General features: G+C 31.9%; 1 protein-coding gene and 1 long non-coding RNA gene across 2 annotated transcripts in view; both read right to left on the bottom strand.

The window, feature by feature from the left end:
• LOC143084461 (ependymin-related protein 1-like) overlaps window positions 1–23,189 on the bottom strand; it is a 48,103-nt gene that overhangs the window by 19,536 nt on the left and 5,378 nt on the right. The window lies entirely within an intron of this gene.
• LOC143082552 (uncharacterized) lies at window positions 9,043–23,005 on the bottom strand. Its single transcript, XR_012980415.1, has 6 exons — window positions 22,708–23,005; window positions 18,942–19,041; window positions 17,760–17,912; window positions 14,660–14,704; window positions 13,836–13,894; window positions 9,043–9,178 (listed from the first exon to the last, which is right to left on the bottom strand). It is a non-coding gene; the product is annotated as an uncharacterized LOC143082552 (long non-coding RNA).

Below are 23,189 nucleotides of genomic sequence, written 5' to 3'. Positions count from 1 at the left end.
TATTGTAGGCGAGACATAAACCATTGTACTATCAACTGAATGGGGACTTTAGTTTAATTCAGTATTAATACCCTGTTAAGTGAAAGAAATACATACATATTAAATAAAATTACACAAATAATATCTTTATTATCGTGGTCTCAAAACAATAAAATAAATGACAATTTCTCCTTGCACTAAGGGGAGTTTTTCTTTTAAAAACTCAAAAAAGTCAAAGCATTAACAGAGAACAATATAAAATATTGCAAAAATGTCTTTCAATACATGAATAAACTTCTAATTTAAAAAAGAAACCAGAAATGATCCCCTAAACATTTTAAAACATTTTTTCATTCAGAGACTGCTTGAGGAGCAATAACATTAACTTACAAATAGAAACTTGACATGAATATTGGTAGATATCAAAACCTAGTGTACAATTGTTTTAGATTTTAATTTTATATATACCAACTGTCAATCTAATTGTCTTATGCTCATCAGGAACAAAACATTCATTAAACCAAAATGTGTGGTTGTTATGATACACAGCTTTAAATAAATTTTTGATAACTGTTCAGACATTTTATTGGGTCTTACAAGTTCAAACTAATATTTGAAACATAACCATGTGTGAAATATAGATAAGGATGGTTTAATATTGGTAAATAGCATTATGCTATCTAATAATTATGCAAAATATAATGTATTAGTTCAAAAAGTTATGTGAAAAAAGTCCAAAATCGAAGAGGTACATATATAATGAATCTGATGAAAAATGAAATTTAGATGAAAGTGACATGTCAAAATAAACGGTCAGTGAATATGTTGTGCAAATGAATTAGTTAAATATCATTAATATTCTTAAAACAACTAATAACAAGAGGCTCTCAAGAGCCTGTATCGCTCACCTGTAAATTTTGGCTTAAATCTTTCATCAATGATTATTTTTGAATTTCAATATATATCAATGAGTGCTTAAAATTGACACATAACAGTTTGTATCTTTCATATTTTCTTCAATTTTAAGCAAAAAACTGCATTTGACCCCTATGTTTTATTTTTAGCCATAGCGGCCATGTTTGTAGAAAGATCAAAATTTCGGATATAATTTATAAACTAGATACTCTAAGGAACATTCATTTTAAGTTTGGAAGCATTTGGCCCAGTAGTTTCAGAGAAGATGATTTTAAAATGTTCACAAATAAGATGAACAAATTGTGTAAAATTGTCTTTAAAGGGCAACAACTCCTTAAGGGGTCAATTGACAATTTTGGTCAAATTACTTTTTGGTAGATTTTACTTTGCTGAACATTTTTGCTGTTACAGTTTATCTTTATCTTCAATAATATTCAAGATAATGACCAAAAACTGCAAAATTTCATTAAAATGACCAATTATTAAAAGTGGCAGCAACCCAACAATGGGTTGTTTGATTATTCTGAAAATTTCAGGGCTGATAGATCTGGACCTATTGAACATTTATACCCTTGACAAATTTGCTCTAAATGCTTAAGTTTTTGAGATATAAGCCAAAAACTGCATTTGACCCCTATGTTCTATTTTTAGCCATGGCGGCCATGTTTGTTCATGGATCAAAACTTCGGATACAATTAATTAACTAGATACTCCAAGGAACATTCAATTAAAGTTGGAAGTATTTGGCCCAGTAGTTTCACAGGAGAAGATCTTTGAAATAGTTTACAACTGACGACCACAGACAACGATGGACCACGACGGACGACGACTGACGCCAAGTGATGGCATAAGCTCACATGGCCCTTTGGGCCAGGAGAGCTAAAATACCTGACAGACAAGGACCCATCTTTTGGCCCCTCGAAATACCCCTAAATAGACCCCAATACACAAACGAAGCTCCCCTAGACATATTAGTCTAACATTTTATGGGCAAAAACAATAAGTCATCAAACTTTGTTTGGGAGACTAAGATATTAATAAAGAATATCTCCTGATATGTTATACTAGATAAATTACCTAGAAATTAATCATATACAAATAAGAAGCCTTTTAAAATCAACAAAATAAGTTTAAAGGTGTTTTGTTTCAAATGAATACAAAGGCCTTTGTATTTGGTATGAGGAAAAATATGACAATCAAATTTGAAGTTATGGACTGGTAAAAATTTCTCAAGGCATGGGACTGGTGCAAAATTAAAATGAGCTATAATAAAAGTTGAAGTCCCATGGTTATACAGATGAAAAAATGTTGATGTCCCATTCTTTTTTGCAACAAAAAAACTTGGTGTCCCATGTTAATTCATAAAGTATATCAAAGATGTCTTTTGCTCCAGACAGCATACATCATTCAAATAAAACTGACATGTGATGTGATGACAGTGCTGTTAAAATGTGTTGCAAAATTGTTTAAGACAGCCATGTTTAACAGGTTAACTAACTTCATATTTTGTAAGGATTAATGAAACTCCAAGTTAATTTTAAAAAGTTATAGAAATTTTTAAAGGTAACAATCTGAATTATAAAGTCTGAACTGAAAACTGTACCTTTTTTTTAATCTATCAATTAAAACATTGATGTCAAGTTTTATTTGAAAAAGTTATAGAAATTCTTTAAGGTGACCATCTGTATTTAGTCTGTATTGAAAATTGTTGCTTTTCTTAACCATTTATTAAAACCTTATAGGTTTGACAGTATTTGACAAAATACTAAATAACTTTGTTATTTGTAAGAACAGTATATAATTAAGATAATAATCAAGTTTATGAAAATCAAAGTTGATTTGACAAAGTTATGGATTTTTTTACAGGTGACCATCTGTATTTAGTCCATACTAATTTTGTTTTAGATTTTTAACTATTTATTAAAACATTATAGGTTTGACAGTAATTAAACAAATATTAAATAACTTTGTTACTTGTAAGAACAGTATATGATAAAGATAACTTTCAAGTTTAATGAAAATCAAAGTTGATTTGACAAAGTTATTGATTTTTTAAAGGTGACCATCTGTATTTAGTCTGTAATGAAAATTTAAGCTTTTTTAGCTATTTATTAAAGCCTTATAGTTTTGACAGTAATTAACCAAATACTAAATAACTTTATAATTTGTAAGAACAGTATATAATTAAGATAACAATCAAATTTTATGAAAGTCAAATTTAATTTGACAAAGTTATGGAATTTTTTAAAGGTGACCATTTGTGTTTAGTCAGTACTTTTTTTTAGCTTTTTTAACTATTTATTAAAGCATTATAGGTTTGACAGTAATTAAGTTAACCAAATATTAAATAACTTTGTAAATTGTAAGAACAGCATATAAAAAAAAATAACTGTAAAGCTTGTTGAAAATCAAAGTTGATTTAAAAAAGTTATAAAAATATTTAAAGGTGACATCTATATTTAGTTGGTACTTGAAGTTAATATTTTTGCTTTTTTAACTATTTATTACAATATTGTAGATTTGACAGTATGTAAGCAAATAACTTTGTAATTTGTAAGAACAGTATCAAGTTTTAAGACGATCAGTGTTGATTTGAAATAGTTATGGAAATTTTTAAAGGTGACCATCTGTATTTAATCCGAACTGAAAATTATAGCTTTTTTTTACCTATTTCTTAAAACATTATAGGTTTGACAGCAATAAACCAAATTCCAAATAACTTTGTAATTTGTAAGAACAGTATATAATATAGAAAAAAGGCAAGTTTTATGACAATTAAAGTTGATTTGACATAGTTGTGGATATTTTTAAAGGTGACCATCTGTATTTAATCCGAACTGAAAATTGAAGTTTTTTTTACTATTTCTTAAAACATGATAATAGATTTGACAGCAATAAACCAAATACCAAATTACTTTGACAGTATATAATTGGGATTATAGCTGTCAAGTTAAATGGAATTCCAAACTGATTTGAAAAAGTTATAAAATTAAAAAAAAATTACTATCTGAATTTTGTGCAAACTGAAAATTCAACCAGACAGGAATTTTATTGGGAGAGTTTTCATGATTATCATTTCCTTGCAAAGAAATATGTGGAACTATCCTTAACCTTGTGGCTGTGCAGTCGATTATACATAGTTTACAGTCAGAACTTTTTTTAATTTGATTTAATAAAAGAAAAGTCAATGTCCCATGCAGATCTTAGATGAAAAAAATCTTGGTCCCATTGAAATTTTGCTTTTAAAAAGTCCATGTCCCATGCTAATTTGCACCGGTCCCATGCCTTGAGAAATTTGACCGGTCTCTTTAAACTACATATTATTATTTCTCAAAAACATTGTTTTGTGTCCAATATCTAGAATTTAACAATAAAATATTGAGCGGACATTTTCAATGTTGCCTCTGCATATTGGGCATTTCCTGCCATGTTCTTGTATCTGTAGTCCACATACCAGACACAGGCTGTGGAAACATGGCTGTATGACGGCATCAATTTCCCGATCAGCACATATGATACATTTTCTCGCCGTATTAGGTAGTTGCATGGTTACCTGTTAAAATAAGATTAAAAATGATGTTAAGTGCCAGTCTATGAAGAATCAGGCAAATAATTCAAAAATTGAAACATGATGAAAAAAAGTATACTATTTTATAGTAAATAACCTCCTGAGTTAGAAATGTTAAGTCTTTTGTTTGGAAGTGTCTGGTAATAATAATTAAATAAGTTATAAAATTGGTTAGAAGGACAGCAAATAAGTTGAAATTACAGAGTTATTTCCCCTTATCTGTTCATTTCTAATGCATTCAACCAAAATGTATCTTCTATTACCAAAACAGAATACAGAAACACATGTTATTTTTGTGTATAACTACATATGATAAGGTAAATAAAATAAACAGCTGTGCCTACAGTGCATGATACACCTGTATTGCGCATATAGAAATTGGAAAAGACAGCATTAATAATTTCCTTTAATTCACATTGTTTAAGTCCTGTAACTCCAGAACAACAAATAAATAATAAAAAATCAAAAGGGAGCTTCATTATATCAATCCCAACAGTAATGTAAAGTTTCAAGGAAATCAGGAAATTTAGAAACACTACAGAAAGTGTGAACAAGAGTGCACACGCTGAAATGTCTCGCCTTCTATACTCATCATTGATATTATGTTGATAGTCCTAAGTATAAAGCTAAGCTTTATTACAACTGTCACATAAACTTAACATTAACCAAGATAACTAAACAAAGACCAATGAACCTTGAAAAAGAGGTCCAGGTCAGATGAACCATGCCAGGCAAACAGGTACAGCTAACAATGCTTCTATACAACATATATAGTTGACACATTACTTATAGTTTAAGAAAAATAGACCAAAACACAAAAACTTAACACTGTGCAATGAACCGTGAACATAAGGTCACGGTTAAATAAAACCTGCTCGACTGACATAAAGATCATAAAATATTTCCATACACCAAATATAGTTGACCTATGGCATATTGCATAAGATAAAAAGACCAAAACTCAAAAACTTAACTTTGACCACTGAACCATGAAAATGAGGTCAAGGTCACATGACATCAGCCCGCAAGACATGTACACTTAACAATCATTCCATACAACAAATATAGTAGACCTATTGCATATGGTATGAGAAAAACAGACCAAAACACAAAAATTTAACTATAACCACTGAACCATGAAAATGAGGTCAAGGTCAGATGACACCTACCAGTTGGACATGTACACCTTACAGTCCTTCCATACACCGAATATACTAGCCCTATTGCTTATAGTATCTGAGATATGGACTTGACCACCAAAACTTAACCTTGTTCACTGATCCATGAAATGAGGTCGAGGTCAAGTGAAAACTGTCTGACAGACACGAGGACCTTGCAAGGTACGCACATATCAAATATAGTTATCCTATTACTTATGATAAGAGAGAATTCAACATTACAAAAAATTTGAACTTTTTTTTCAAGTGGTCACTGAACCATGAAAATGAGGTCAAGGACATTGGACATGTGACTGACGGAAACTTCGTAACATGAAGCATCTATATACAAAGTATGAAGCATCCAGGTCTTCCACCTTCTAAAATATAAAGCTTTTAAGAAGTGAGCTAACGCCGCCGCCGTAGCCGCCGCCGCCGCCGCCGGATCACTATCCCTATGTCGAGCTTTCTGCAACAAAAGTTGCAGGCTCGACAAAAATGGGGAAAATTGCCTGAATTCAAATTGTTAAAAATTCTAATTACTCTGAAACAACACGGCAATTGCTTTTTCTAAATCAAAAGGGAGCTTTCTTCTGTAATTCCTAATGTTGTGTTATTATAATGTGAGGAAATATAAGGTTAAAAGGAATTTGAGCTATAGTCCGATAAAGTCCCATTAATCCAAAACACATAATATGAAATTAAATGATGAACAACGGTATACCATAATATGTTCCGTCTAAGACAGGCCTATAAAAACACCAAGCAACATGCAATGATGCAGAACATACAAACATTGAATTTATTCTTGTGATTGTAACAAATACTTACTGTTGGTGTACCTGCATGAACAAAAATATTAGAGCTTGTCTGAGAAATAGGTGTGGATGTTGCAGGTGAGGTTACATGTGCTGTGAACTGTGGTGCAGAATTCGAAGGAGTGGAACATGTTACTGTAGGCAGGGTAGATGAAAGTAGGTTTTCTGTAAACTGGGAACCAAGATCTGGCAATGATTCCTCAGAATCAGAAGTAATAGAAAAATCTAGACTTGTTATGTGCTGAGCCTATGGGAAAAGTGAAAGATACACAAATAAGTCGCTCCTTTATAAACATTTAAAAAAAAAAAAAATGTTTGAAAACAAATATTCTTGATTTTTCTCTCAACAAATTATTTGTTTACCAAAAAATTTAATTTCCTGTAACTTATAAAAAAAAATGTAATTCAGTGGTTACTTGTTTTATGGAAGAAACATAGCCTTTTCACTCTTATTGTCATGATCATGATTCATTTGTTATATCTGTATACTTATAGCTTAGTTTACAGTCATAAAAATTGAGAGTTTTACACATATTTAGGATAATCATGCAGCACATCTTCTCTCAGATAGGAAAATCCAGTATAGCAGGAGTGATTGTGGATTAATTTGGTTTCATATTGTTTTCCATGGTTTCAGGGAAGATACTTGATAAAAAGTAGATAACAATATGCATTAACTTTCTTCTATATGTTTGTTATAAATTTCTTGAAATGAATTGAATGTGTTTATTGCTGTGCAGAAATTACTTTGAAACAGATTTTTTAAAAAACATGGTTTTATATATGAAAAAGATAGTGAAAATTGAAAATGATGAATACTTTTGGCCACACTAGTTATTTTTTGACAAATAGGAAGTTATATTCATCTTATTTACAGCAAACATTGCTTGCATAAAGTATACAAATGCCTATTGATTAAATGATTTTTTTTTCAATACCACTAGTTCAATTCTTTAGATTGAGAAAAATGCAGCTGATTCATCAATATTTAAGCATAACTGCACAAGTTATGTAATTTTCTTGACAAGTTTAATATCATTTTGTAACTGGAATATCTGAGCAGATATCAAGTCAGTCCCTAATAAGATTTCTTAAATAAAAAGAAATCTGACATTTAAATCACTTTGTAAATCATGATTAGCTTAACAATTTGCAATGAAAATTATGGCTCTTACTCTACCAGATGTCATGATATTCCCAAAATCATTTCGAAAATTTGGGAAATTGTTATAAGAGTGCACACGCTGAAATGTCTTGCCTTCTTTACTACTAATTGATATTATGTTGATAGTCCTAAATATATACTATCACATTAACTAAATATGATCCAAGAAATTGAGGTCAAGGTCAGATAAACCAAATTTGAAATACATATACACCCTACAATCATAGTCCATACACCAAATATGCTTGAAATATAGTTGAACTTTTTCACATCCAAGAAACAATTTTAACTTTACCAGGAAAACTTATCTTTGATCAATAAACCATGAAAATGAGGCCAAGGTCAGATGAACCCTGCAAGGCAGACATGTGCACCTTACAACACTTTACATGCTATAAATATAATTAACCTTTTGCATTTAGTATCTTAGAAACTAACATAACCAGAAAAATTTAAGATTGACCAAGGAACCATGAAATGAAGTCATGGTGAGATGATAATTGCCAGACACACATATAAACCTTACAATCATTCCATACACCAAATATAGTTGACCTATTGCCTATAGTATTAAAAAAACAGACACAAAAAAAACCAACTTAACATTGAGCAATGAACAATAAAATGAGGTCAAGGTCACATAAAATATGCCAGACTGACATGTACATTGTAAAATATTATTACACTACAAATAGTTGACATATTGCATACAGTATTTGAAAAAAATAACCAAAACACAAAAAATTAACTTTAACCAGTGAACCATGAAATCAGGTCAAGGTCAGATGACAGTTGGTGGTAATCAATTTACCAAAATTAGTATACACCAACCTAAAGATGATGTGTATTGAGTTTGAAAGCAATCTCTTAAGTGGTTTCAGAAAAGAAGACCTTTAAAGTAAAGTTTACAACGGACAGAATCTGAAAGCAAATGATCATGCAACAGCTCACCCTGATCTTTATTCAGGTGAGCTACAAATAGATGTTTTTGGAATCAAGAAGTGAGCTCATAATAATTAAATTTTGTATTTACAATAACTAGTGTAGTAATCACATTGTCATAAATTTTCTGAAATGTGTCTATGACAATATTCTGCAGCAAATTAAAATTACAAATACTGCTATAAAACTGAACACTCGTTGATTATGGTTAAGTGATAATTCAATGTTGTATTCCTGTTAAAAAGATGGACAATTATATATTTTTTACCTTGATTTTTGTCAATAAGTAGATTCGTTTCTTTTGTGTCTGACAACTTTCAAAATATTGTTTTGCAGTGAACCCATCCCTACTGATTTCTCTCCCTGCACTATTACCAATCCTCAACTCCATTTCACTAATTCTGCCTTTAAAGTTTCTGCCATTTTTGAAAAAAATGTCTTGTAAACATTGAAGAGTTTCTTCGTAGTCTTTATTATATGCCAGGTTAATATCATGTGATGGAATCTGCTTATTTCGGGAGCTTCTTACTTGGTGATAAGATGAAGTGTTATAGGAATAATGCTGCCAACCGATACCTAGTTTAACTATATCTGGTTTTGGCAGTTTCTGTGCAGATGTTCCTGGTAAATTGGTCTGAAACAATATAGATAATACAACAGTTTGAAAAGTTAAATTATGAACATTGCACAGTTCGTACTGGTACCTACCGTCAACTTTTCCACCCAGAGCAACTGGTTACAGGAAAAGAAGATGCCGCCAATAATTACGCTACAGGACATTACACCATCAGGAAAGAAATTGTAGATTTAGTACAAGCAATCTGGCATACCATGAATTTAGCTTTATCAAATTTTAATCTCATACCAAAACAAACAGCGTAAAACTAGTCCATCTTATTCATACTGACAAAAGGTGCAGATACTTAGTTCAGATAAATACTAACTGACACTATTAAGAGATTTTTTACCTGCTTATGATGTGACATTACTACATATGGGATATAGGTTTTACATCTACTGGGGGGTAATCCGAAGTAAATTTGCTCTTATGTCACCTTTTAAGATAAACTGAACATTATTTTCAGGGCTGTTCAGGGCCATTCACTGTTAAATTCCAATTTGGCAGGTAGAAAAATTTTGTCCAACTTATCATTTTTGTTTTAATATCCAATCTTTCATCTGCTATGGATTTGGCGATAAAAGCCAAAAACCTAAACGAAAATGTCATTTCAAGAGGCACAACTCCTGAAGGGGTTGACAGATTGTTCTATTATAAAGCAGGGAAATAAATTTTTCCTTCAGATAATTTTGTGTTGATCATACATTTCATGTATCTTCCATAGATTTGGACATAAAAGCCAAAAGCCTCAAATAATGTGATTTCAAGAGCAATAACTCTTAAATGGGTTGTCTGATTTGTAGGAAAGATAGTGGGTTGATAGATTGTATCCTTCTGGTCATTTTTGCATTTCATAGCTTTCATCTATCTTCTATGGTTTTCCAGATAATAGAAAAACACTTCAAACATTTGTCAAAATTTAAATTTTTAAAAGGGACAATAACTCAAACATTTAGTATACGATTTTTCTGAAAATTTCAAAGTAGACCGATCTTCAATTTCCAATCATTTTTACCTAGGCCAGATTTACTATATCCGATTCAGTTTTATTGAGCTATAAGCAAAAAACTTAATTTTACCTCAATGTTCTACTTTTAGCCCTTGTGACCAATTGTTTTTTTTTTTACAGAATTGAAATTAGGAAATTTTGCAAAGGATATGAAAAAGATCATCACTTTAAAGTTTCAAAACATTTGGCTCAGTGGTTATAGAGAATACTATTTTTTTTCTAATCTAAATGATGGCAAAAGCTCACACTGGCTTTTAGTCAAGTGAGCTAAAAAGCAGAAGAGTTAACAATATACTGTCCATTCTTACCTTACTCAGTATAAATGGAAAATATATCAGTCTAACAGAATTTTAGTACTTAAGCTTTGTTTTGTGTAAAGTAATGGTAAATGTTTATCTGGCAAATTTATACTTAACAAGAGCTATCAGAATGACAGGTAAACCAGATTTTTTACATGTATTTGTGTCCTGGCAATTATCAATATCACAAGGACCAAAACTCCTAAATGGTAAAAGTTACAATCACCAATATCAAACTTGACCTCAATTTAGTCATCAGTAACAACATATTAAAATTAGATAAACATTGGTTGAACAGTTCAAGAGTTAATGAACACACACACAACAGGAAACGCCATTTTTTCAATATTTCAAGAACTGTAACTCGATCCTTAACGGTAAAAGCAAAATCGTCATAATTGAACTTTACCTCCATTATGTCAGTAACAACATATTAAAATTCAAAAGACTTGGTTGAACAGTTTATGAGTAAATGCACGGACAACATTTCACTGCAACCAGCCTTACCACATGCCTTACATCCCAAAATCAATAACGTTATTTTCCTCAAAAATCCGGATAAAAATGTGTATTAACATTTATGAAACATTCAATCAACAATCATGTAAAAAGAAGAAAGATTTTTTACAAAGGCATTATATTATTTATAATTTAAAGCAAGCCTACATTGTAACTGGAAAAACAAAATCTCACAAGAATCCTAAGTACTAAGCCTCACAACTCTACAAAAGTCAACTGATAAAATTTTTCTGGATATGCACATTAACATATCATGTCCGCATTAACTTCAAAGTTTCATGAAATTCTGTTATGTGGTTTCAGAGGAGTTGCACTTACAAATTGTTGCAGTTGTATATTTAGGCCAAAACTCTAAGTTCAAAGGGTCATAACTCATAGAAAAACAAGAGTGGACACAGATGAGTGTGGAAAGTATTATGCATTATGAGAGTACCCGGGTATTGCATAAAACTGTTAGTCAACTCACTAAGGATACTCCCCATGCCATTATTGCATATTTACTACACTATATTCAAGCTTGATACAGCTCTGAATTTGGATTGAGATTAAATAATTAATACATCATTGATTTCTGACACACAATGAATGTGTCACTACTATTAATGACTTTAAATAAAGGGAATATGCATACATTTACATATAGCTATATTAAACTGACAGAACATTTAAAATTAATAATGATTAGAGTAATCTATCTTTGCATATTTTAAGTAGTGTGTGGAAATAAATATAACTACATCTATATAAAGTAAGTTCAATTATCTCCCTTTAAATACTTCAGACAAAGAAAATCTTCCTTTATGCATATTCTCTGGTCATGTATTCAACTGTGTAAAGTGTCATTAATATTGCTACAGCTATTTAGGAGGAGTTGTGCTTACAAGACCTATTGCCAAATACTGTGAAATTTAAACTAAGAAATCGCAATTATCTCCCTTGTAAACATCTGACAAGAAATATCTTCTTTCATGCACATCTTCAGGTTGTATACAACAACAGTGTAAAGTTATTTCAATATTGATAGACAGAGCCGTAACTAGGGTTCGAATTCAGGGGAGGCAGGGGTTTAGGACCGCCGATTGAGGCCCCTTAGAGATTTTTTTCTCGCAGTAAAATGGCTAAAAAAGACCCGTTTTCCTTCGATTTACTTACTTTAAGAAACATCAGTATTGCTTGAATCTGGAAGCAATTTTTATGCAAAAACAAACTGAGATTGCTGTTCGGGGTAAGCCAAGGCTCCGTCTTGAAGGCCGTACTTTGACGTACAATTATTAACATTAAATACATTGTGACCGCGGATTTTGTTCTCAATTGATCCTTGAAGCAATTTATTATAAAAACAATTATTATCTGTATTTAAAGATATTTTTGTTAGAAATCAAACTGGTAAGTTAAAAAAAACATATAAAGCAAGATCATAGAAAGCAAGATATTTTTTGTCGAGGACCTTGACTTTTAATATTGTTGAAAGCTGAACAGACATGTATATAACTACAACCAGGGACTTTCTAAACTAGTATAACTTTCTAAACTAGTATATACTTAGTTTAGAAAGTCTCTGCTTCAAAAAATGGGAGTGTTTAACTACTAAGGTATGGACCATAATGTTCTCGTACGATCGGCCGGGAGACTTTAAAAAAATGACACAACAGCTGATTCAGCCGGTAACGAATTTCCAATATCATAAAAGATTCACAATACAAAGGGAACTTCTTCTGCTTAATGGAGCCCCTAAATAAATGTGAATAGTTAAGTTTTATTCAAAATTGTCGAAAGCAAAGTTTCAAATGTGTTCTCGTTCGAATACTGAAAACAGACGGACGGCCACACGAAAAATAAAATACTGAAACGGTTCACTTTCGGTAAAAAATCCAGAAAATGACAGATATATCACGTATCATGATAACACTGTTAAAACTGTAAACTTGTGTTGTTTATAATATAAATTCAAGTTCTTCGTGTACATATTGTCAATATTTCATTTTATTACATATATATCATTATATTAATATTTATATAAAAAAAATTTGGTGTAGAAAATTCAGGGGAGGCAGTTGCCTCCCCTGCCTCATAGGCAGTTACGGCCCTGATAGATCTGTTAAGGAGTAGTTGCGCTTAAAAGACCTGTTGCCATTTATGGCTATATAAAAACAAAGTTAATTTAATTATCTCCCTTAAAACAATTTCGACCAGAAATTTTTTACTTTAAGCACATTGTTACATTGTGTACTACAACTGTGTAAAGTTTCATCAATATTGGTCCATCCGTTTAGGAAATATAGACAGACAGACAGACAGACAGACAGACAGACAGACAGACAGACAGACAGATAGACAGGCAGATAGACAGACGGACAGGCAGAAGGGAGGACGGTTGTACAGAATTATTTCTATATACTCCACAAAACTTTGTTTTTTCTGTCGATATGTACACCTACATAGTATGTCCTTATTATATACAAAATTTCATAAAATTCGGTTGTGTGGTTTCATGAAAAGTTGCCATGACAAACTGTTGCAGTAGCTAGTATATTGAAGCCAATAAGTTCAAAGGGGCATAATCATAAAAAAAATGAATCATAATTTCCTGTCGATATGCACATCTACATAGTAAGTCCTTATTATTATCTACAAAGGTTCATGAAATTCTGTATTGTAGTTTCAGAAGAGTTACGATGACAATTACAGGACTGACAGACTGTAGTATATTGAGGTAAAAGGTTCAAGGGGGCATAACTCATAGAAATAAAATTTGATCATAATTTGCTGTCAATATGCACATCTACATAGTATGTCCTTATTACAAGAACAGGACTGACAGACGGAAGTATATAGTAGAACTTACACATTTTCTTTTTGAAGCTCTGGCTTGTTCAATGAAACCCATTATTTTTGAGGTAGACACTGAAATAGAAACGAAATGGAGTTAAAAATGTGATTTAATTACAAATCACAATAACTAAGTATAACATTTACTTTAGTTGGAGCATCTCTTCTTTTAATGAATAAATAAAATTCTGCGGATCATGGTGCACACTAATAATTTCAACCACATGCATCAGAATCACATGTTCTTTTGGAGATGTGAGCTAAAAAGTATTCTCAAAATATATAGTGGCTATTAAAATGACCATATTTGCAAAAAATGACATATTTTGTAAACCAAAAAGCAGCTCAAAATGGTCAATATTTTGACATTTTTAATTCAAATGCACTACAATTGGTTCTTTGTTGAAATATTTTAGGATTTTAAGAAACAAGAGGCTCTCAAGAGCCTGAGTCGCTCACCTGTAATTTTTTGCTTAAATATTTTATCATGATTATATTTGATGTTTATATCTTTATCTATAACAATATTCTAGACAATAACCAAAAACTGCATAATTTCCCTTAAACATGTTAAATCATTAACAAGCCACAAAAACTGCATTTGACCCTTATATTCTTTTTTTAGACATGGCAGCCATGTTTGTCGATGAGCAAAACTTCAGATATAGTTCATAAACTCAATAACCTAAGGAAAATTCAGTTAAAGTTTCAAAGTATTTAGCCAAGTTGTTTCAGAGCAGAAGATTTTTAAATGTTAGCAAACATGATGACAAAATTGTGTAAAATTCTCTTTAAAGGGCAATAACTCCTTAAGCGGGGGTATAAAAATATTTCACTAACCTTCCATGCCTGGTGCTGATGTGTCTTGCTCTCTACCACTGGATTCTACAATAAATTGAATGTTTCCCGTCAACTGTGTTTTAGGACAAAGATGTTCGTGTTTTGTTTTTTTATCTTTTTAGTTTCAAGAACTGTACCCAGGAGCTGGCAACTTCAGTAATGACATTTAACACATTTTCAGTTATGAACTGAGTTTCTCAATCAATCAGTACAAAGTTGCATTTTTAATGCTTAAAATAAATATTAATTAAAATTTTGTCTGCTTAGACTCCCACAAAGTCAGTATGTACCTCTCTGTTCCTTTAATTGTTATTTGGTTTTAGAGAATAAACTTATCCACTCTATCTTATTATCTATATATATATATATCTGTGTGGTGACACAGTTGACAATCACAACATTCTCACAGCTCAATTAAGTCTGACAGATTATTGGTGCAACACATCTGTTGAAGTTATGAAATATGGACAAGCTTTAATTGTAGCATAAGGATAAAACAGTTTTTTAAACATATACCTGTATATGCAGGGGTCTTTAACGTATTATATCGTCCAACATTAATGTCATGCTGCCCCTCCCCCCCCCCAAAAAAAAATAAAGATTATGAGAAAGTGTCAAATTGATGCTATGAAAACGTCACGCAAGTGCAGACGGCATTTGACAGTTTTTAGTGTTTGATTTAACATTGCTAATTTCTGTCAGTTTCATTAGAATGGAGATAACAATATTGTATTTTAATGCTCGACGGCATCAATTGGGGATGTCTCTGCTAACATGTTGCCAGTAAACTCCCAATCCCAATTGATGCTGTCAGAGCTTTTAAACATCTTATAATTCTCTGTAAGAATCACCCAAATATGAAAAATGTTGGCCACATTTTTTTTTTCATTATTATACTTTTTGGGTTCAAATTAAAGTATTCAACCATAAATAAGGTCATGAATCTGACCAAAATTTTCATCCCTGTGGTCTCGTTGCCATGGTAACAAGACTTTCCTTGGTTTCAAAGGTATTTTTGCATATATTCTAGTAATTGACCTATTTGAGGAATAAAATCAGACAATTAAAACAAACAAGAAATTCCTCGACAGAAGTTGGGTTGTGGATAATATTGGTGTAATATATCCTTAAAACCATATTTGATAAAATTTTCTGTCTAATTATAAGATTTAAGGCCCGTTCTCTATATTTTTCTAACTGAAGAAATAGTTGAATTTTGATAATTTTGATAATTTTGAATATGGGATTAACTGCAAATGCAGAATTCCCCTCAAATATCATTATGAAAAATGAAGAAAAGGTTGTTTTCTTATCAAATTCACCAAAACATTTTTTGGGTAAATACCCCTGAAACCAACTACATGGTGCTTATTAATAACGCCCTACAGGCAAAAACAATCCTTTCTGTCCTGTCAATTTATGCCAAAGCTGACCGAACAAAGAAAAAATGGCAACATAATGTATTTTGGGCTTTTTTTTAAGATGGCAGTGCCTACTATCACATAGTAAAAATCCCCATTTAGCCAAGTTGTCTTTTATTTTGGTTATTTTTGGGGTAAAAGTCTGGTTTTTCACCCAAAATCGCTGAAAACCGGAAATTTATGAAATTCCTCTAAGTTTAATTGCAACATAATGTTTTTTTGGCTCATTTTACAGCTGAAATTGCCCACTATCATATATATACTAAAATTGCTACACTAATCTTGGTAGTCATTTTTTGTTATTTTGGAGGTAAAAGTATATTTTTTAACCAAAATTGCTTAAAACTTGAAATTTTTTAAATACCCCAAAGTTTAATTGTAACATAGGGTATTTGGGGCTCATTTTTAAGCTGGATATACCAGGTTACCCCCTATCACATTCTTAAAAACGCAATCAATACCTATTAGAATTGATTACAAATTTTATGTTTACAAATAACGGTAATAAACTAAAAATCTGAAAATGGACATTAATGAAAACCCTCGACGTTTAATCGCAACATAAATGCAGTAATTTAGTTTCATTCTTCTTATCTGATCGAAGTTTTAGACCTTCACCTTTGATCCACAGAGTTGTACATACATTAAAAAACATTTTCTAGTGGAAATAAATATATATGCAATGTATAAAATTTGTAATTATACGTGTGGACATGATGTGTTATGGACATAGGCAAGGATGGACATACTGGTCTTTTAAGGGCGACCATTGGCCCGCCTGCCCTTTAAAATTTAGCAATATATCATTGTCTTAGGCCAGAGTCCCATACTAATGCAACAATTAAACCATTAATTCATTAATGTTAGTAGCATGAAGTAATATTTGGTGAATTACAGATCTCTGTGAAACAGTGTGTTAATAATAACATCATGTTTGTGTGAAAAAGGGGGGTTGTGATACCTTTTTTAGCAATATTTTTCTAAATAAATGTGTAAATAAAAGGTGATTCCAAATGAAGTTAAAGTCCTTTATGGTCTACATTTCTGCAAAAAAATATTTAAGGGTCAAAACATGCCCATTTTCGGCCAAATTAAACTTATCGGTTTAGACCTGACTTTGTGTCATGTATACTTAGTTAAGATTTCACAAATATCAAAGTATCTGTATGTTTTATTACGAATAATACCATGTTGTTCATCACTGATTATCTGTTTTTAACCTTAATTGCAATTAAAAAATAGTTTGACCATATTTAGAATATCAGTTTTGAGTAAAATATTTTAGCTGGTTGCTAAGGTAAAATTTGTCCCTAGCAACAACAAAGAAATCATGATAGAATCAAATTTTCTTCTTTATTTCTAGTGATAACACAACTATATTGCATGGAAAAATACATTTTCAAGTTTTCTCAATTTTTTTTGGTGGCCACCTGTTGGTTGATTCTTATAGAGAATTGATGTTAAAATACAATACAATAATGTTATCCCCTAAGTCTATAAACAATGCTAAGGACATTTGTTTATGGTCGTACAAAATAAAGAATTGGATGCTTTTAGTGTTTGTTCATCTTTACAACAACTCCATGCTATAATTAAGCACATTGGAAGCAATTATAACATCCATTTTGAACCTTTTAACCATCTTGATGCAAATTTACAACAAAACTTAAAAATCATACCAAACTGCTTGTTCCATGTTTCACCCTCGTTCAAAATCATGAGGATTGTGTTTGGTGTGAGAGTTGAAAAAAATTCGTCATCTATTTCCACACCATCTTCATTTAGAACAAATGTTATATGGTTGCCCTCTGCAATAGTAAACTTTTCCTTACCTAAACAGAAATGACTTTATTCATATAAATGTGATTATATTATGTAAATTACAGCAAATGATCCCAATTCCAAAAATTAAACAAATGACATGCTCATTTAATATTTAGTAATTTAAGTTTGACAGACTGCTACAGGACCTGTGTTGCTCCTACCAATTTACTTACTTCATGAACAATCTTTATCCTAGATGGATTTTGATAATTGTTTCATTAGAATTTAAGACAATCTTTATATATATTGTGTCCTTTTTCTTTCTAACAGAGTTGTAAAAAATGGAAGAATGTGTCCATTGGCCACAGATGCCCCCACATGTAAATATATTTGTTTTTGTTTTTTTTATGTTTATAAAGGGGCATAACTAACCAACCAGTAAATTTGACACTGACATATTTGGAACTTTATCTGTGTGTTTATCTGTGTGTTATGATAATGAGTATTGTGTATAAGTTTCATAATATTTGATTGAAGCAAACTTAAGTTAGAGATCGGAAACTGTAAAGTTATAGCTATTTTTATGTTTATAAGTGGGTATAACCCAAGAACGATAGAAGTGGCACTACTTGATCTGTGTATTATGGTAATAAGCATTGTATGTAAGTTTCATAATATTTGGTTGAGGCAAACTACAGAACGTTAGAGATTGGAAACCACAGATTTAGCAATTTTTATGTTAAAAAGGGGCATAACTCAGTAACAGTTAAAGTGACACTCTCCAATTTCGAACCTGATCTGTGTTTAATGGTAATAAGCATTGTGTACTTTTTCACATCAGGACAATAAAAGATTTTGAGTAGGCAGCTATTTTCTAGCTAGGTAGCCTCACTAGTAGGGTAGGGCATTTTTACATTTAGGTATTTTTAATGGACTCAGAGGTTTCACAAAAGAAGAATTCTTTAAAGGAAAATTTGCAACAGATGAGACAGTTGGACAGAGGACAAAGTTGATGGCAATACATCACCCTGGATGTCCAGCTTCTTGTTTTGTTTATTATTACTATTCAAATTCAAACCATAGCAGTATAAACTTACATTTATTGACCATATCTGCAAATGAAGAGGCAAATACACCTTTTCTTATCCTCCTGTCATGCGTAAAAATCTTTAACGGTATTTTTGTCTTCTCTGTGTCCTTAAAAAAATGCAATCAAACTCAGGTATACTTTTTGTATGGACTTCTATGTATAGAAACGTGATTTTTGTATGATAATATAGTCTTTAGTCAACTATGAGTATGGATAAATGCGATTCAGAGAAGATCCAAGATCTTTGAAATAGTTTACGACGACGGACAACGGATGACAGACGACGCCAAGTGATGGCATAAGCTCACATGGCCTTTAATCTTTTAGAGTACATACAATCTAACTCTCTTTCATCTTGTAACAGTATTAAAACATTTGACTTTTCTACTCTTTATACAAGTATTCCACATTCCAAACTTAAAGACAAATTGAAAGAGTTGGTATTACTTTGCTTCATAAAAAAGAATGGCCAACGTAGATACAAGTATCTTGTCTTAGGGAGGGATAAATCATACTTTGTAAAGAATCACTCTGATTCAAACAAAAAATTCTCTGAAACCGATATTATCAAGATGCTTGATTTCTTGATTGACAACATATTTGTAACGTTCGGAGGACGTGTTTTTCAACAGACTGTCGGCATCCCAATGGGAACAAACTGTGCCCCTCTACTTGCCGACTTGTTTCTTTATTATTATGAGGCTGACTTCATGCAGGAACTTCTTAGGAAGAAAGATAAGAAGTTAGCAATATCCTTTAACTCTACTTTCCGCTATATAGATGACGTTCTTTCACTAAACAATTCAAAATTTGGTGACTATGTGGAACTTATCTATCCCATCGAATTGGAGATAAAGGATACTACAGATACAGTTAAGTCGGCTTCATATCTTGACTTACATCTAGAAATTGACAATGAGGGTCGGTTGAAAACAAAACTTTACGACAAAAGAGATGATTTCAGCTTTCCAATTGTGAACTTTCCATTTCTAAGTAGCAACATTCCAGCAGCACCTGCATACGGGGTATATATCTCCCAATTGATACGCTATTCCCGTGCTTGCGTTTCCTATCATGATTTTCTTGATAGAGGGTTACTGCTCACAAGGAAGCTATTAAACCAAGAGTTCCAAATGGTGAAGTTGAAATCATCCCTTCGTAAATTTTACGGACGCCATCACGAGTTGGTTGACCGTTATGGAATAACCGTTTCACAAATGATATCGGATATGTTCCTTACGTCGTAACTACAATCCCCTTCCCTTTCATGAATGTGACCTACCGAATTAAGACTATTTACCGACTTTGTAATCACATAAGCAACACGACGGGTGCCACATGTGGAGCAGGATCTGCTTACCCTTCCGGAGCACCTGAGATCACCCCTAGTTTTTGATGGGGTTCGTGTTGTTTATTCTTTAGTTTTCTATGTTGTGTCATGTGTACTATTGTTTTTCTGTTTGTCTTTTTCATTTTTAGCCATGGCGTTGTCAGTTTGTTTTAGATTTATGAGTTTGACTGTCCCTTTGGTATCTTTCGTCCCTCTTTTAGGCTAGGTGAGCTAAAAATGCATTTAAAAAGTTTTTATTACTTTTAAACACAGGGATACAACTTTTCAAGCTTTTTTACTAAGTTGAAAATGAGTTCAAAGTAATTTGATAAAATGCTTAAAAGTATGTAGGCTTCATATTAGAAGTTCTTTATAAAAGGCAAAATTAGAAAAATTAAAATATCTAGCAAATTCTACCTTCAAACACTATTTAAGGGGACGACCATGTTGAGGGCCAGGAGGATTTTGAATAATAAATAACTTGTCCTGAAAAAAAGCTGAAAATAACTAGATATCAGTGAGATGGCCATTGGGAGCCATCACTGTGGGCCCGCTGTCAATAACAGACACAATCTTTACCATAGGACATGGGATTCCCAACTGTAAGTGTTTTACCTTGACCTTTGACCTACAAAATTGTTGCTTCATAAACATGTCAAGTACAAACTTATCCTAATGGTTCTCAAGGTATGGAACGGACAGGATCTTTCCCATAGGTCATGGGGTTCCTTAATAAAATCTAAATTTTTGACCTTGACCGTTGACCTACAAATTTGAACAAACATTATGACACAACTCTTGTGTTGGTTAATATACATGTTAAGTATAAACTTTGAAATCATAATGGTTCTCAAGATATGGAGCGGACAGGATCTTTCCCATAGGACATGGGGTTCTATACCAAAACCTAAGTATTTGACCTTGACCTTTGACCTACACAGTTGAACATACATTATGACACACTCTCTGGTATTGGTCAATATACATGTGAAGTATAATTTTGAAATCATAACAGTTCTTGAGATATGGAGCGGACAGGATCTTTCCCATAGGACATGGGGTTCTATACTAAAACCTAAGTTTTTGTCCTTGACCTTTGACCTACAAAGTTGAACATACATTATGACACACCCTCTGGTGTTGGTCAATATAAATGTGAAGTATAAACTTTGAAAAAATAACGGTTTTCAAGATATGGAGCGGACAAGATTTTGTTATGGACGGACGGACGGTACGACGGACAGACGGACTGATCACTATAGGGCGACCCGCCTTTGGCGTAGCCCTAATAACTTGACCCCAATTGTCAGGAAAAAAATAATCTGGCATGACAAGAGGGGAATTAGTTTTAAATGAGGTTGAAAATAAATGGTCGTGTGCACAAAAAATAAACCACCACGCAAAAAGTGAAAATAAAAAACTCATCCCAAAAAATTCTTGAGACCCCCTACCTCCCTCTTACAGTACAACCCAGAGTACAACCTGGAACAAACTCTTAGTATATGGTCAACATCTGCTATAGTCGCATCAAATGGTGACCATTTATTTGAGGGGTCATAAAACCTGGGATGTTGGCCATTTATTGGGGTCATAAACCATGGACTGGTGGTCAAGCTAATCAGTTTCATTATTTTTTATCTATTTATTTAAAAGGTGTGTAAATGTTATCCTGCATCAGTACTTTACCTGTACAGGTGAATTGTTTTTTTTCCCATTGAAGTTGTCTACATGTGTATAAGTTTTGTTTAAAGATTGAAATAGAATTTTTGTATTTCTTCATTTCAAAAGGTTGGAAATCATCTACATGTAAAGGCCACAATGTATTATTATTTATTCTCTTTACATGTGATTCTTTTTTTCTTATTCTGTATTTTTTGGGATGCAAATAAATTCCCTCTCTCAAGCAGTTTCAAGTGTTTATATTGCAGAAAATTCAGTTCAATCTTTATCACAATGCTTAAATGATAAAGAGCTATAATTATTCAGTTTAAGATAATTTTTCCCTTTACAAAAGAATACAAAGTTGAACAACATCTTATTTATTAATAAAATCAAAAAGAAATTTAAATAAAATAAGTTTTGTAAGAAAAAGCAGACAAAATATCTCAAAATAAAGTTGTGACTTTTTTTCCTCTGACTTTTTATCCCTGATTTTTTTGTATGTGACTTTTTTCCTGTGATTTTTTTCCTTACATTCGTTTTTTCCCAATTTCAGTGTATGCTATATAAGAATGGGTACAGTTTTTAATGGCAAAAATGGCACACTCCTACCAAATAAAATCGAAGTTACCCCCCGTGGCCCCCAAAGACAGAAATCATACTACTATATATATATATATATATATTCTCTTGTGCGCCCTCCTTCACAAAACAAAATATTCGGATATTCAATTTATATACATATGTTATTTATTTTGTTATTTTTATAGTAACTAAAATATACCTGATTATACATATCTACTGTAGCGCATTTGATGGAACTCACAGAGGAATATTCGGTGAAAGGGGAATGAAACGATCTGTATTGACTGTCCCCAGGTACGATCATCCACATGATCCATATCATAGGGGCCGGTAACATACTGTTTGAAAAAAAAATTACACTGATATGTAATAATATACAATTATGGCCTTCATCAAAAGTTTTAATATCCAAAATTATTAAATCGAGAAAAGAGTTATTTTCCTCGAGGTCCGTAGGACCGAGGGAAAATAATCTTTTTCGAGATTTAATAATTTTGGATATTAACTTTTATAAAGGCCATAACTGTATTATTATACTGGACTGAACGTTAAGTTGTTATTTGAAAGACGTCGTGCAAATTGCCACCAAATGAGTTATTTTGCCTACGCGCTCATTCCCACACAGTTATTTTGCATACGCGCAGTTGCCCGCGGGAAATATGGGGTTATTTTGACAACGTG

Source organism: Mytilus galloprovincialis, chromosome 7 (assembly GCF_965363235.1).
Source record: "Mytilus galloprovincialis chromosome 7, xbMytGall1.hap1.1, whole genome shotgun sequence".
Classification (NCBI taxonomy): Eukaryota; Metazoa; Mollusca; class Bivalvia; order Mytilida; family Mytilidae; genus Mytilus; species Mytilus galloprovincialis.
The sequence above is the reverse complement of the archived record's forward strand: the minus strand, read 5'-3'. Positions and strand labels throughout refer to the sequence as shown.